This window comes from Paramormyrops kingsleyae, chromosome 6, assembly GCF_048594095.1.
Source record: "Paramormyrops kingsleyae isolate MSU_618 chromosome 6, PKINGS_0.4, whole genome shotgun sequence".
In the NCBI taxonomy this organism is placed as follows: domain Eukaryota; kingdom Metazoa; phylum Chordata; class Actinopteri; order Osteoglossiformes; family Mormyridae; genus Paramormyrops; species Paramormyrops kingsleyae.
In genome coordinates, this window is record NC_132802.1 from 35,537,797 (window position 1) to 35,552,844 (window position 15,048).

At 41.4% G+C, this 15,048-nt stretch overlaps 13 non-coding genes across 13 annotated transcripts; all 13 read right to left on the bottom strand.

Moving 5' to 3' along the window:
* Nucleotides 1–329: 329 nt before the first annotated feature.
* Nucleotides 330–401, bottom strand: trnap-ugg (transfer RNA proline (anticodon UGG)). The gene has a single exon. It is a non-coding gene; the product is annotated as a tRNA-Pro (tRNA).
* A 1,026-nt stretch (nt 402–1,427) lies between these two features.
* On the bottom strand, nt 1,428–1,499 carry trnap-ugg (transfer RNA proline (anticodon UGG)). The gene has a single exon. It is a non-coding gene; the product is annotated as a tRNA-Pro (tRNA).
* A 1,026-nt stretch (nt 1,500–2,525) lies between these two features.
* Nucleotides 2,526–2,597, bottom strand: trnap-cgg (transfer RNA proline (anticodon CGG)). The gene has a single exon. It is a non-coding gene; the product is annotated as a tRNA-Pro (tRNA).
* A 1,026-nt stretch (nt 2,598–3,623) lies between these two features.
* On the bottom strand, nt 3,624–3,695 carry trnap-ugg (transfer RNA proline (anticodon UGG)). Its single transcript has one exon. It is a non-coding gene; the product is annotated as a tRNA-Pro (tRNA).
* A 1,020-nt stretch (nt 3,696–4,715) lies between these two features.
* On the bottom strand, nt 4,716–4,787 carry trnap-cgg (transfer RNA proline (anticodon CGG)). Its single transcript has one exon. It is a non-coding gene; the product is annotated as a tRNA-Pro (tRNA).
* A 1,026-nt stretch (nt 4,788–5,813) lies between these two features.
* On the bottom strand, nt 5,814–5,885 carry trnap-ugg (transfer RNA proline (anticodon UGG)). Its single transcript has one exon. It is a non-coding gene; the product is annotated as a tRNA-Pro (tRNA).
* Nucleotides 5,886–6,911: 1,026 nt separating this feature from the next.
* Nucleotides 6,912–6,983, bottom strand: trnap-cgg (transfer RNA proline (anticodon CGG)). The gene has a single exon. It is a non-coding gene; the product is annotated as a tRNA-Pro (tRNA).
* Nucleotides 6,984–8,001: 1,018 nt separating this feature from the next.
* trnap-ugg (transfer RNA proline (anticodon UGG)) lies at nt 8,002–8,073 on the bottom strand. Its single transcript has one exon. It is a non-coding gene; the product is annotated as a tRNA-Pro (tRNA).
* A 2,124-nt stretch (nt 8,074–10,197) lies between these two features.
* On the bottom strand, nt 10,198–10,269 carry trnap-cgg (transfer RNA proline (anticodon CGG)). The gene has a single exon. It is a non-coding gene; the product is annotated as a tRNA-Pro (tRNA).
* Nucleotides 10,270–11,295: 1,026 nt separating this feature from the next.
* trnap-ugg (transfer RNA proline (anticodon UGG)) lies at nt 11,296–11,367 on the bottom strand. The gene has a single exon. It is a non-coding gene; the product is annotated as a tRNA-Pro (tRNA).
* A 1,395-nt stretch (nt 11,368–12,762) lies between these two features.
* On the bottom strand, nt 12,763–12,834 carry trnap-agg (transfer RNA proline (anticodon AGG)). The gene has a single exon. It is a non-coding gene; the product is annotated as a tRNA-Pro (tRNA).
* Nucleotides 12,835–13,860: 1,026 nt separating this feature from the next.
* trnap-agg (transfer RNA proline (anticodon AGG)) lies at nt 13,861–13,932 on the bottom strand. The gene has a single exon. It is a non-coding gene; the product is annotated as a tRNA-Pro (tRNA).
* A 1,026-nt stretch (nt 13,933–14,958) lies between these two features.
* On the bottom strand, nt 14,959–15,030 carry trnap-ugg (transfer RNA proline (anticodon UGG)). The gene has a single exon. It is a non-coding gene; the product is annotated as a tRNA-Pro (tRNA).
* Between the last annotated feature and the right edge of the window lie 18 nt (nt 15,031–15,048).

The following is a 15,048-nucleotide window of genomic DNA, read 5'->3' on the forward strand; positions in this document are numbered from 1 at the left end:
CTAAATTCTGCCAATATGTATCTGTCTGCTGAAATCACTACGACAATGCACTTGCAAATGTAAAGAGAAATTGACGTGAAACAAAAGCAAAACGAGTGAAGTTGAAAAAAATGCCATTTGTGTCATTCAGTAGGGAAGGAGTGACAGGCAGAGGTTAAATGAGCACAAGCATGACTAGTATGTATCACAGCATCGATTGTCATAGAATGTTGTCTTTGCTTATCTTCGTCACTAGTTATCGTGGTATAAGATACTATTCACCAGCAGATAGGTTGGGAAAGCCTACCACACAAACTAAGGGATCCCCATTCATTAACCGCACTGCATATGGGCTCGTCCGGGATTTGAACCCGGGACCTCTCGCACCCAAAGCGAGAATCATACCCCTAAACCAACGAGCCCCTCATGCTGACAGCTGTTACACGGTGTGTGGTATTAAAATCAGAGTTTTTCAATTTCATGATTTTGCTTGGCAGCAGAAAATCTCACCGTGCACTTTTTGTTCACAGTTGTGTACATTCCTTTCTGAACACCCACGTTTTCAACATAACAGTCAGAAAATCATGCTTTAAATGACACCCGGAACGCACAGTTCCTTTTATCTTTGATGGGTTTGGATATGCTGTTTTCCATAGTCTTGGTCATGCCAGAAGCACATGAATGTTACATCTAGTAAAGCTGAAGTGCCATGAGGAACATTGCTGTTCTACGCTCAATGTCCATAGATCATTTTCTTATCGACTTTTACAAATGTTTGAGAAGATTGCTCTTTTACTGTCGATGTGTATTGAAGATCCCCATCAGTTTGCAGAATGCATTTTACACGTCAGGATAAGAGTTTTCTCTTTCATCGTTTTCCTGTCGGGTTTTGCAAATGTTTTGCGAGATTACTCATTTACAATCAATGTCCATTGAAGATTGCAATCACCTCCAGAAGTTACTTGCCTCATCTGCACAAGGTCCTTCTGCATGTGTCGACACTATGTTTGAGCTTAATCTTTGAGGTGTTGGGTTTTGCAAAGAATCGAGCAGATTGCTCTTTTACGGTCAATGTCCATTGAAGATCACAAACGATTGCCGAAGGTGGGTCTGCTAAATTCTGCCAATATGTATCTGTCTGCTGAAATCACTACGACAATGCACTTGCAAATGTAAACAGAGATTGACGTGAAACAAAAGCAAAAAGAGTGAAGTTGAAAATCATGCCATTTGTGTCATTCAGTAGGGAAGGAGTGACAGGCAGAGGTTAAATGAGCACAAGCTAGACTAGTATGTATCACAGCATCGATTGTCATAGAATGTTGTCTTTGCTTATCTCCATCTTGGTCACTAGTTATCGTGGTATAAGATACTATTCACCAGCAGATAGGTTGGGAAGGCCTACCACACAAACTAAGGGATCCCCATTCATTAACCGCACTGCACATGGGCTCGTCCGGGATTTGAACCCGGGACCTCTCGCACCCAAAGCGAGAATCATACCCCTAGACCAACGAGCCCCTCATGCTGTCAGCTGTTACACGTTGTGTGGGATTGAAATCAGAGTTTTTCAATTTCATGATTTTGCTTGGCAGCAGAAAATCTCACAGTGCACTTTTTGTTCACAGTTGTGTACATTCCTTTCTGAACACCCACGTTTTCAACATAACAGTCAGAAAATCATGCTTTAAATGACACCAGGAACGCACAGTTCCTTTTATCTTTGATGGGTTTGGATATGCTGTTTTCCATAGTCTTGGTCATGCAAGAAGCACATGAATGTTACATCTAGTAAAGCTGAAGTGCCATGACGAACATTGCTGTTCTACGCTCAATGTCCATAGATCATTTTCTTATCGACTTTTACAAATGTTTGAGAAGATTGCTCTTTTACTGTCGATGTGTATTGAAGATCCCCATCAGTTTGCAGAACGCATTTTACACGTCAGGATAAGAGTTTTCTCTTTCATCGTTTTCCTGTCGGGTTTTGCAAATGTTTTGCGAGATTACTCATTTTCAATCAATGTCCATTGAAGATTGCAATCATCTCCAGAAGTTACTTGCCTCATCTGCACAAGGTCCTTCTGCATGTGTGGACACTATGTTTGAGCTTAATCTTTGAGGTGTTGGGTTTTGCAAAGAATCGAGCAGATTGCTCTTTTACGGTCAATGTCCATTGAAGATCACAATCGATTGCCGAAGGTGGGTCTGCTAAATTCTGCCAATATGTATCTGTCTGCTGAAATCACTACGACTATGCACTTGCAAATGTAAAGAGAAATTGACGTGAAACAAAAGCAAAAAGAGTGAAGTTGAAAATCATGCCATTTGTGTCATTCAGTAGGGAAGGAGTGACAGGCAGAGGTTAAATGAGCACAAGCTAGACTAGTATGTATCACAGCATCGATTGTCATAGAATGTTGTCTTTGCTTATCTCCATCTTGGTCACTAGTTATCGTGGTATAAGATACTATTCACCAGCAGATAGGTTGGGAAGGCCTACCACACAAACTAAGGGATCCCCATTCATTAACCGCACTGCATATGGGCTCGTCCGGGATTTGAACGCGGGACCTCTCGCACCCGAAGCGAGAATCATACCCCTAGACCAACGAGCCCCTCATGCTGTCAGCTGTTACACGGTGTGTGGGACAAAAATCAGAGTTTTTCAATTTCATGATTTTGCTTGACAGCAGAAAATCTCACCGTGCACTTTTTGTTCACAGTTGTGTACATTCCTTTCTGAACACCCACGTTTTCAACATAACAGTCAGAAAATCATGCTTTAAATGACACCAGGAACGCACAGTTCCTTTTATCTTTGATGGGTTTGGATATGCTGTTTTCCATAGTCTTGGTCATGCAAGAAGCACATGAATGTTACATCTAATAAAGCTGAAGTGCCATGAGGAACATTGCTGTTCTACGCTCAATGTCCATAGATCATTTTCTTATCGACTTTTACAAACGTTTGAGAAGATTGCTCTTTTACTGTCGATGTGTATTGAAGATCCCCATCATTTTGCAGAATGCATTTTACACGTCAGGATAAGAGTTTTCTCTTTCATCGTTTTCCTGTCGGGTTTTGCAAATGTTTTGCGAGATTACTCATTTACAATCAATGTCCATTGAAGATTGCAATCACCTCCAGAACTTACTTGCCCCATCTGCACAAGGTCCTTCTGCATGTGTGAACACTATGTTTGAGCTTAATCTTTGAGGTGTTGGGTTTTGCAAAGAATCGAGCAGATTGCTCTTTTACGGTCAATGTCCATTGAAGATCACAATCGATTGCCGAAGGTGGGTCTGCTAAATTCTGCCAATATGTATCTGTCTGCTGAAATCACTACGACAATGCACTTGCAAATGTAAAGAGAAATTGACGTGAAACAAAAGCAAAACGAGTGAAGTTGAAAATCATGCCATTAGTGTCATTCAGTAGGGAAGGACTGACAGGCAGAGGTTAAATGAGCACAAGCTAGACTAGTATGTATCACAGCATCGATTGTCATAGAATGTTGTCTTTACTTATCTTCATCTTGGTCACTAGTTATCGTGGTATAAGATACTATTCACCAGCAGATAGGTTGGGAAAGCCTACCACACAAACTAAGGGATCCCCATTCATTAACCGCACTGCATATGGGCTCGTCCGGGATTTGAACCCGGGACCTCTCGCACCCAAAGCGAGAATCATACCCCTAGACCAACGAGCCCCTCATGCTGACAGCTGTTACACGGTGTGTGGTATAAAAATCAGAGTTTTTCAATTTCATGATTTTGCTTGGCAGCAGATAATCTCACCGTGCACTTTTTGTTCACAGTTGTGTACATTCCTTTCTGAACACCCACGTTTTCAACATAACAGTCAGAAAATCATGCTTTAAATGACACCAGGAACGCACAGTTCCTTTTATCTTTGATGGGTTTGGATATGCTGTTTTCCAAAGTCTTGGTCATGCCAGAAGCACATGAATGTTACATCTAGTAAAGCTGAAGTGCCATGAGGAACATTGCTGTTCTACGCTCAATGTCCATAGATCATTTTCTTATCGACTTTTACAAATGTTTGAGAAGATTGCTCTTTTACTGTCGATGTGTATTGAAGATCCCCATCAGTTTGCAGAATGCATTTTACACGTCAGGATAAGAGTTTTCTCTTTCATCGTTTTCCTGTCGGGTTTTGCAAATGTTTTGCGAGATTACTCATTTACAATCAATGTCCATTGAAGATTGCAATCACCTCCAGAAGATACTTGCCTCATCTGCACAAGGTCCTTCTGCATGTGTGGACACTATGTTTGAGCTTAATCTTTGAGGTGTTGGGTTTTGCAAAGAATCGAGCAGATTGCTCTTTTACGGTCAATGTCCATTGAAGATCACAATCGATTGCCGAAGGTGGGTCTGCTAAATTCTGCCAATATGTATCTGTCTGCTGAAATCACTACGACAATGCACTTGCAAATGTAAAGAGAAATTGACGTGAAACAAAAGCAAAACGAGTGAAGTTGAAAATCATGCCATTTGTGTCATTCAGTAGGGAAGGAGTGACAGGCAGAGGTTAAATGAGCACAAGCTAGACTAGTATGTATCACAGCATCGATTGTCATAGAATGTTGTCTTTGCTTATCTTCGTCACTAGTTATTGTGGTATAAGATACTATTCACCAGCAGATAGGTTGGGAAAGCCTACCACACAAACTAAGGGATCCCCATTCATTAACCGCACTGCATATGGGCTCGTCCGGGATTTGAACCCGGGACCTCTCGCACCCGAAGCGAGAATCATACACCTAAACCAACGAGCCCCTCATGCTGACAGCTGTTACACGGTGTGTGGGATAAAAATCAGAGTTTTTCAATTTCATGATTTTGCTTGGCAGCACAAAATCTCACCGTGCACTTTTTGTTCACAGTTGTGTACATTCCTTTCTGAACACCCACGTTTTCAACATAACAGTCAGAAAATCATGCTTTAAATGACACCAGGAACGCACAGTTCCTTTTATCTTTGATGGGTTTGGATATGCTGTTTTCCATAGTCTTGGTCATGCAAGAAGCACATGAATGTTACATCTAGTAAAGCTGAAGTGCCATGAGGAACATTGCTGTTCTACGCTCAATGTCCATAGATCATTTTCTTATCGACTTTTACAAATGTTTGAGAAGATTGCTGTTTTACTGTCGATGTGTATTGAAGATCCCCATCAGTTTGCAGAATGCATTTTACACGTCAGGATAAGAGTTTTCTCTTTCATCGTTTTCCTGTCGGGTTTTGCAAATGTTTTGCGAGATTACTCATTTTCAATCAATATCCATTGAAGATTGCAATCACCTCCAGAAGTTACTTGCCTCATCTGCACAAGGTCCTTCTGCATGTGTGGACACTATGTTTGAGCTTAATCTTTGAGGTGTTGGGTTTTGCAAAGAATCGAGCAGATTGCTCTTTTACGGTCAATGTCCATTGAAGATCACAATCGATTGCCGAAGGTGGGTCTGCTAAATTCTGCCAATATGTATCTGTCTGCTGAAATCACTACGACAATGCACTTGCAAATGTAAAGAGAAATTGACGTGAAACAAAAGCAAAAAGAGTGAAGTTGAAAATCATGCCATTTGTGTCATTCAGTAGGGAAGGAGTGACAGGCAGAGGTTAAATGAGCACAAGCTAGACTAGTATGTATCACAGCATCGATTGTCATAGAATGTTGTCTTTGCTTATCTCCATCTTGGTCACTAGTTATCGTGGTATAAGATACTATTCACCAGCAGATAGGTTGGGAAAGCCTACAACCCAAACTAAGGGATCCCCATTCATTAACTGCACTGCATATGGGCTCGTCCGGGATTTGAACCCGGGACCTCTCGCACCCAAAGCGAGAATCATACCCCTAGACCAACGAGCCCCTCATGCTGTCAGTTGTTACACGGTGTGTGGGATAGAAATCAGAGTTTTTCAATTTCATGATTTTGCTTGGCAGCACAAAATCTCACCGTGCACTTTTTGTTCACAGTTGTGTACATTCCTTTCTGAACATCCACGTTTTCAACATAACAGTCAGAAAATCATGCTTTAAATGACACCAGGAACGCACAGTTCCTTTTATCTTTGATGGGTTTGGATATGCTGTTTTCCATAGTCTTGGTCATACAAGAAGCACATGAATGTTACATCAAATAAAGCTGAAGTGCCATGAGGAACATTGCTGTTCTACGCTCAATGTCCATAGATCATTTTCTTATCGACTTTTACAAATGTTTGAGAAGATTGCTCTTTTACTGTCGATGTGTATTGAAGATCCCCATCAGTTTGCAGAATGCATTTTACACGTCAGGATAAGAGTTTTCTCTTTCATCGTTTTCCTGTCGGGTTTTGCAAATGTTTTGCGAGATTATTCATTTACAATCAATGTCCATTGAAGATTGCAATCACCTCCAGAAGTTACTTGCCTCATCTGCACAAGGTCCTTCTGCATGTGTGGACACTATGTTTGAGCTTAATCTTTGAGGTGTTGGGTTTTGCAAAGAATCGAGCAGATTGCTCTTTTACGGTCAATGTCCATTGAAGATCACAATCGATTGCCGAAGGTGGGTCTGCTAAATTCTGCCAATATGTATCTGTCTGCTGAAATCACTACGACAATGCACTTGCAAATGTAAAGAGAAATTGACGTGAAACAAAAGCAAAAAGAGTGAAGTTGAAAATCATGCCATTTGTGTCATTCAGTAGTGAAGGAGTGACAGGCAGAGGTTAAATGAGCACAAGCTAGACTAGTATGTATCACAGTATCGATTGTCATAGAATGTTGTCTTTCCTTATCTACATCTTGGTCACTAGTTATTGTGGTATAAGATACTATTCACCAGCAGATAGGTTGGGAAAGCCTACCACACAAACTAAGGGATCCCCATTCATTAACCGCACTGCATATGGGCTCGTCCGGGATTTGAACGCGGGACCTCTCGCACCCGAAGCGAGAATCATACCCCTAGACCAACGAGCCCCTCATGCTGTCAGCTGTTACACGGTGTGTGGGATAAAAATCAGAGTTTTTCAATTTCATGATTTTGCTTGGCAGCAGAAAATCTCACCGTGCACTTTTTGTTCACAGTTGTGTACATTCCTTTCTGAACACCCACGTTTTCAACATAACAGTCAGAAAATCATGCTTTAAATGACACCAGGAACGCACAGTTCCTTTTATCTTTGATGGGTTTGGATATGCTGTTTTCCATAGTCTTGGTCATGCAAGAAGCACATGAATGTTACATCTAATAAAGCTGAAGTGCCATGAGGAACATTGCTGTTCTATGCTCAATGTCCATAGATCATTTTCTTATCGACTTTTACAAACGTTTGAGAAGATTGCTCTTTTACTGTCGATGTGTATTGAAGATCCCCATCATTTTGCAGAATGCATTTTACACGTCAGGATAAGAGTTTTCTCTTTCATCGTTTTCCTGTCGGGTTTTACAAATGTTTTGCGAGATTACTCATTTACAATCAATGTCCATTGAAGATTGCAATCACCTCCAGAACTTACTTGCCTCATCTGCACAAGGTCCTTCTGCATGTGTGGACACTATGTTTGAGCTTAATCTTTGAGGTGTTGGGTTTTGCAAAGAATCGAGCAGATTGCTCTTTTACGGTCAATGTCCATTGAAGATCACAATCGATTGCCGAAGGTGGGTCTGCTAAATTCTGCCAATATGTATCTGTCTCCTGAAATCACTACGACAATGCACTTGCAAATGTAAAGAGAAATTGACGTGAAACAAAAGCAAAAAGAGTGAAGTTGAAAATCATGCCATTTGTGTCATTCAGTAGTGAAGGAGTGACAGGCAGAGGTTAAATGAGCACAAGCTAGACTAGTATGTATCACAGCATCGATTGTCATAGAATGTTGTCTTTGCTTATCTCCATCTTGGTCACTAGTTATAAGATACTATTCACCAGCAGATAGGTTGGGAAGGCCTACCACACAAACTAAGGGATCCCCATTCATTAACCGCACTGCACATGGGCTCGTCCGGGATTTGAACCCGGGACCTCTCGCACCCAAAGCGAGAATCATACCCCTAGACCAACGAGCCCCTCATGCTGTCAGCTGTTACACGGTGTGTGGGATAGAAATCAGAGTTTTTCAATTTCATGATTTTGCTTGGCAGCAGAAAATCTCACCGTGCACTTTTTGTTCACAGTTGTGTACATTCCTTTCTGAACACCCACGTTTTCAACATAACAGTCAGAAAATCATGCTTTAAATGACACCAGGAACGCACAGTTCCTTTTATCTTTGATGGGTTTGGATATGCTGTTTTCCATAGTCTTGGTCATGCAAGAAGCACATGAATGTTACATCTAGTAAAGCTGAAGTGCCATGAGGAACATTGCTGTTCTACGCTCAATGTCCATAGATCATTTTCTTATCGACTTTTACAAATGTTTGAGAAGATTGCTCTTTTACTGTCGATGTGTATTGAAGATCCCCATCAGTTTGCAGAATGCATTTTACACGTCAGGATAAGAGATTTCCCTTTCATCGTTTTCCTGTCGGGTTTTGCAAATGTTTTGCCAGATTACTCATTTACAATCAATGTCCACTGAAGATTGCAATCACCTCCAGAAGTTACTTGCCTCATCTGCGCAAGGTCCTTCTGCATGTGTGGACACTATGTTTGAGCTTAATCTTTGAGGTGTTGGGTTTTGCAAAGAATCGAGCAGATTGCTCTTTTACGGTCAATGTCCATTGAAGATCACAATTGATTGCCGAAGGTGGGTCTGCTAAATTCTGCCAATATGTATCTGTCTGCTGAAATCACTACGACAATGCACTTGCAAATGTAAAGAGAGATTGACGTGAAACAAAAGCAAAAAGAGTGAAGTTGAAAATCATGCCATTTGTGTCATTCAGTAGGGAAGGAGTGACAGGCAGAGGTTAAATGAGCACAAGCTAGACTAGTATGTATCACAGCATCGATTGTCATAGAATGTTGTCTTTGCTTATCTCCATCTTGGTCACTAGTTATCGTGGTATAAGATACTATTCACCAGCAGATAGGTTGGGAAAGCCTACCACACAAACTAAGGGATCCCCATTCATTAACAGCACTGCATATGGGCTCATCCTTGATTTGAACCCGGGACCTCTCGCACCCAAAGCGAGAATCAAACCCCTAGACCAACGAGCCCCTCATGCTGACAGCTGTTACACGGTGTTTGGTATAAAAATCAGAGTTTTTCAATTTCTTGATTTTGCTTGGCAGCAGAAAATCTCACAGTGCACTTTTTGTTCACAATTGTGTACATTCCTTTCTGAACACCCACGTTTTCAACATAACAGTCAGAAAATCATGCTTTAAATGACACCAGGAACGCACAGTTCCTTTTATCTTTGATGGGTTTGGATATGCTGTTTTCCATAGTCTTGGTCATGGAAGAAGCACATGAATGTTACATCTAGTAAAGCTGAAGTGCCATGAGGAACATTGCTGTTCTACGCTCAATGTCCATAGATCATTTTCTTATCGACTTTTACAAATGTTTGAGAAGATTGCTCTTTTACTGTCGATGTGTATTGAAGATCCCCATCAGTTTGCAGAATGCATTTTACACGTCAGGATAAGACTTTTCTCTTTCATCGTTTTCCTGTCGGGTTTTGCAAATGTTTTGCGAGATTACTCATTTACAATCAATGTCCATTGAAGATTGCAATCACCTCCAGAAGTTACTTGCCTCATCTGCACAAGGTCCTTCTGCATGTGTGGACACTATGTTTGAGCTTAATCTTTGAGGTGTTGGGTTTTGCAAAGAATCGAGCAGATTGCTCTTTTACGGTCAATGTCCATTGAAGATCACAATCGATTGCCGAAGGTGGGTCTGCTAAATTCTGCCAATATGTATCTGTCTGCTGAAATCACTACGACAATGCACTTGCAAATGTAAAGAGAAATTGACGTGAAACAAAAGCAAAACGAGTGAAGTTGAAAATCATGCCATTTGTGTCATTCAGTAGGGAAGGAGTGACAGGCAGAGGTTAAATGAGCACAAGCTAGACTAGTATGTATCACAGCATCGATTGTGATAAAGTGTTGTCTTTGCTTATCTCCATCTTGGTCACTAGTTATTGTGGTATAAGATACTATTCACCAGCAGATAGGTTGGGAAAGCCTACCACACAAACTATGGGATCCCCATTCATTAACCACACTGCATATGGGCTCGTCCGGGATTTGAACCCGGGACCTCTCGCACCCGAAGCGAGAATCATACCTCTAGACCAACGAGCCCCTCATGCTGTCAGCTGTTACACGGTGTGTGGGATAAAAATCAGAGTTTTTCAATTTCATGATTTTGCTTGGCAGCACAAAATCTCACCGTGCACTTTTTGTTCACAGTTGTGTACATTCCTTTCTGAACACCCACGTTTTCAACATAACAGTCAGAAAATCATGCTTTAAATGACACCAGGAATGCACAGTTCCTTTTATCTTTGATGGGTTTGGATATGCTGTTTTCCATAGTCTTGGTCATGCAAGAAGCACATGAATGTTACATCTAGTAAAGCTGAAGTGCCATGAGGAACATTGCTGTTCTACGCTCAATGTCCATAGATCATTTTCTTATCGACTTTTACAAATGTTTGAGAAGATTGCTCTTTTACTGTCGATGTGTATTGAAGATCCCCATCAGTTTGCAGAATGCATTTTTCACGTCAGGATAAGAGTTTTCTCTTTCATCGTTTTCCTGTCGGGTTTTGCAAATGTTTTACGAGATTACTCATTTACAATCAATGTCCATTGAAGATTGTAATCACCTCCAGAAGTTACTTGCCTCGTCTGCACAAGGTCCTTCTGCTTGTGTGGACACTATGTTTGAGCTTAATCTTTGAGGTGTTGGGTTTTGCAAAGAATCGAGCAGATTGCTCTTTTACGGTCAATGTCCATTGAAGATCACAATCGATTGCCGAAGGTGGGTCTGCTAAATTCTGCCAATATGTATCTGTCTGCTGAAATCACTACGACAATGCACTTGCAAATGTAAAGAGAGATTGACGTGAAACAAAAGCAAAAAGAGTGAAGTTGAAAATCATGCAATTTGTCTCATTCAGTAGGGAAGGAGTGACAGGCAGAGGTTAAAAGAGCACAAGCTAGACTAGTATGTATCACAGCATCGATTGTCATAGAATGTTGTCTTTGCTTATCTCCATCTTGGTCACTAGTTATCGTGGTATAAGATACTATTCACCAGCAGATAGGTTGGGAAAGCCTACCACATAAACTAAGGGATCCCCATTCATTAACCGCACTGCACATGGGCTCGTCCGGGATTTGAACCCCGGACCTCTCGCACCCAAAGCGAGAATCAAACCCCTAGACCAACGAGCCCCTCATGCTGTCAGCTGTTACACGGTGTGTGGGATAGAAATCAGAGTTTTTCAATTTCATGATTTTGCTTGGCAGCAGAAAATCTCACCGTGCACTTTTTGTTCACAGTTGTGTACATTCCTTTCTGAACACCCACGTTTTCAACATAACAGTCAGAAAATCATGCTTTAAATGACACCAGGAACGCACAGTTCCTTTTATCTTTGATGGGTTTGGATATGCTGTTTTCCATAGTCTTGGTCATGCAAGAAGCACATGAATGTTACATCTAGTAAAGCTGAAGTGCCATGAGGAACATTGCTGTTCTACGCTCAATGTCCATAGATCATTTTCTTATCGACTTTTACAAATGTTTGAGAAGATTGCTCTTTTACTGTCGATGTGTATTGAAGATCCCCATCAGTTTGCAGAATGCATTTTACACGTCATGATAAGAGTTTTCCCTTTCATCGTTTTCCTGTCGGGTTTTGCAAATGTTTTGCGAGATTACTCATTTACAATCAATGTCCATTGAAGATTGCAATCACCTCCAGAAGTTACTTGCCTCATCTGCACAAGGTCCTTCTGCATGTGTGGACACTATGTTTGAGCTTAATCTTTGAGGTGTTGGGTTTTGCAAAGAATCGAGCAGATTGCTCTTTTACGGTCAATGTCCATTGAAGATCACAATCGATTGCCGAAGGTGAGTCTGCTAAATTCTGCCAATATGTATCTGTCTGCTGAAATCACTACGACAATGCACTTGCAAATGTAAAGAGAAATTGACGTGAAACAAAAGCAAAAAGAGTGAAGTTGAAAATCATGCCATTTGTGTCATTCAGTAGGGAAGGAGTGACAGGCAGAGGTTAAATGAGCACAAGCTAGACTAGTATGTATCACAGCATCGATTGTGTCGGAGAGAGTGATCAGCCCCCCCCGGCTGCTGGCCCACAGAGTATGAGACACGCGCTGTTTTACTTGCAAGGGTGCACACCACAGTGTAGCTACAAGGGTGTGGCACCACGAGAGGGTTTATTTATACTTTAAGGTGATCAGGTTACATTGTGGGTGTGAACAACATTTCGAGTGGGATAGAATGGGATGTGGAAGTGGGAGTGGAAATAGGAACAACAGAACGTACAGCAGAGGTGGGCTTGTCTGCTGCACGTGTTAGAAAATTACTGTTAAGCATTTACACAGTTGCCATATAAAACAAGTTATACATTCATAAGAATACACATGAGTGATAATATATAAACAATTCCAACCCAAACAGATTGTCATAGAATGTTGTCTTTGCTTATCTCCATCTTGGTCACTAGTTATCGTGGTATAAGATACTATTCACCAGCAGATAGGTTGGGAAAGCCTACCACACAAACTAAGGGATCCCCATTTACTAATCGCACTGCTCATGGGCTCGTCCGGGATTTGAACCCGGGACCTCTCGCACCCTAAGCGAGAATCATACCCCTAGACCAACGAGCCCCTCATGCTGTCAGTTGTTACACGGTGTGTGGGATAAAAATCAGAGTTTTTCAATTTCATGATTTTGCTTGGCAGCAGAAAATCTCACCGTGCACTTGTTGTACACAGTTGTGTACATTCCTTTCTGAACACCCACGTTTTCAACATAACAGTCAGAAAATCATGCTTTAAATGACAGCAGGAACACACAGTTCCTTTTACCTTTGATGGGTTTGGATATGCTGTTTTCCATAGTCTTGGTCATGGAAGAATCACATGAATGTTACATCTAGTAAAGCTGAAGTGCCATGACGAACATTGCTGTTCTACGCTCAATGTCCATAGATCATTTTCTTATCGACTTTTACAAATGTTTGAGAAGATTGCTGTTTTACTGTCGATGTGTATTGAAGATCCCCATCAGTTTGCAGAATGCATTTTACACGTCAGGATAAGGGTTTTCCCTTTCATCGTTTTCCTGTCGGGTTTTGCAAATGTTTTGCCAGATTACTCATTTACAATCAATGTCCATTGAAGATTGCAATCACCTCCAGAAGTTACTTGCCTCATATGCACAAGGTCCTTCTGCATGTGTGGACACTATGTTTGAGCTTAATCTTTGAGATGTTGGGTTTTGCAAAGAATCGAGCAGATTGCTCTTTTACGGTCAATGTCCATTGAAGATCACAATCGATTGCCGAAGGTGGGTCTGCTAAATTCTGCCAATATGTATCTGTCTGCTGAAATCACTACGACAATGCACTTGCAAATGTAAACAGAGATTGATGTGAAACAAAAGCAAAAAGAGTGAAGTTGAAAATCATGCCATTTGTGTCATTCAGTAGGGAAGGAGTGACAGGCAGAAGTTAAATGAGCACAAGCTAGACTAGCATGTATCACAGCATCGATTGTCATAGAATGTTGTCTTTGCTTATCTCCATCTTGGTCACTAGTTATCGTGGTATAAGATACTATTCACCAGCAGATAGGTTGGGAAGGCCTACCACACAAACTAAGGGATCCCCATTCATTAACCGCACTGCTCATGGGCTCGTCCGGGATTTGAACCCGGGACCTCTCGCACCCTAAGCGAGAATCATACCCCTAGACCAACGAGCCCCTCATGCTGTCAGTTGTTACACGGTGTGTGGGATAAAAATCAGAGTTTTTCAATTTCATGATTTTGCTTGGCAGCAGAAAATCTCACCGTGCACTTGTTGTACACAGTTGTGTACATTCCTTTCTGAACACCCACGTTTTCAACATAACAGTTAGAAAATCATGCTTTAAATGACAGCAGGAACACACAGTTCCTTTTACCTTTGATGGGTTTGGATATGCTGTTTTCCATAGTCTTGGTCATGGAAGAATCACATGAATGTTACATCTAGTAAAGCTGAAGTGCCATGACGAACATTGCTGTTCTACGCTCAATGTCCATAGATCATTTTCTTATCGACTTTTACAAATGTTTGAGAAGATTGCTGTTTTACTGTCGATGTGTATTGAAGATCCCCATCAGTTTGCAGAATGCATTTTACACGTCAGGATAAGGGTTTTCCCTTTCATCGTTTTCCTGTCGGGTTTTGCAAATGTTTTGCCAGATTACTCATTTACAATCAATGTCCATTGAAGATTGCAATCACCTCCAGAAGTTACTTGCCTCATATGCACAAGGTCCTTCTGCATGTGTGGACACTATGTTTGAGCTTAATCTATGAGATGTTGGGTTTTGCAAAGAATCGAGCAGATTGCTCTTTTACGGTCAATGTCCATTGAAGATCACAATCGATTGCCGAAGGTGGGTCTGCTAAATTCTGCCAATATGTATCTGTCTGCTGAAATCACTACGACAATGCACTTGCAAATGTAAACAGAGATTGATGTGAAACAAAAGCAAAAAGAGTGAAGTTGAAAATCATGCCATTTGTGTCATTCAGTAGGGAAGGAGTGACAGGCAGAAGTTAAATGAGCACAAGCTAGACTAGTATGTATCACAGCATCGATTGTCATAGAATGTTGTCTTTGCTTATCTCCATCTTGGTCACTAGTTATCGTGGTATAAGATACTATTCACCAGCAGATAGGTTGGGAAGGCCTACCACACAAACTAAAGGATCCCCATTCATTAACCGCACTGCACATGGGCTCGTCCGGGATTTGAACCCGGGACCTCTCGCACCCAAAGCGAGAATCATACCCCTAGACCAACGAGCCCCTCATGCTGTCAGCTGT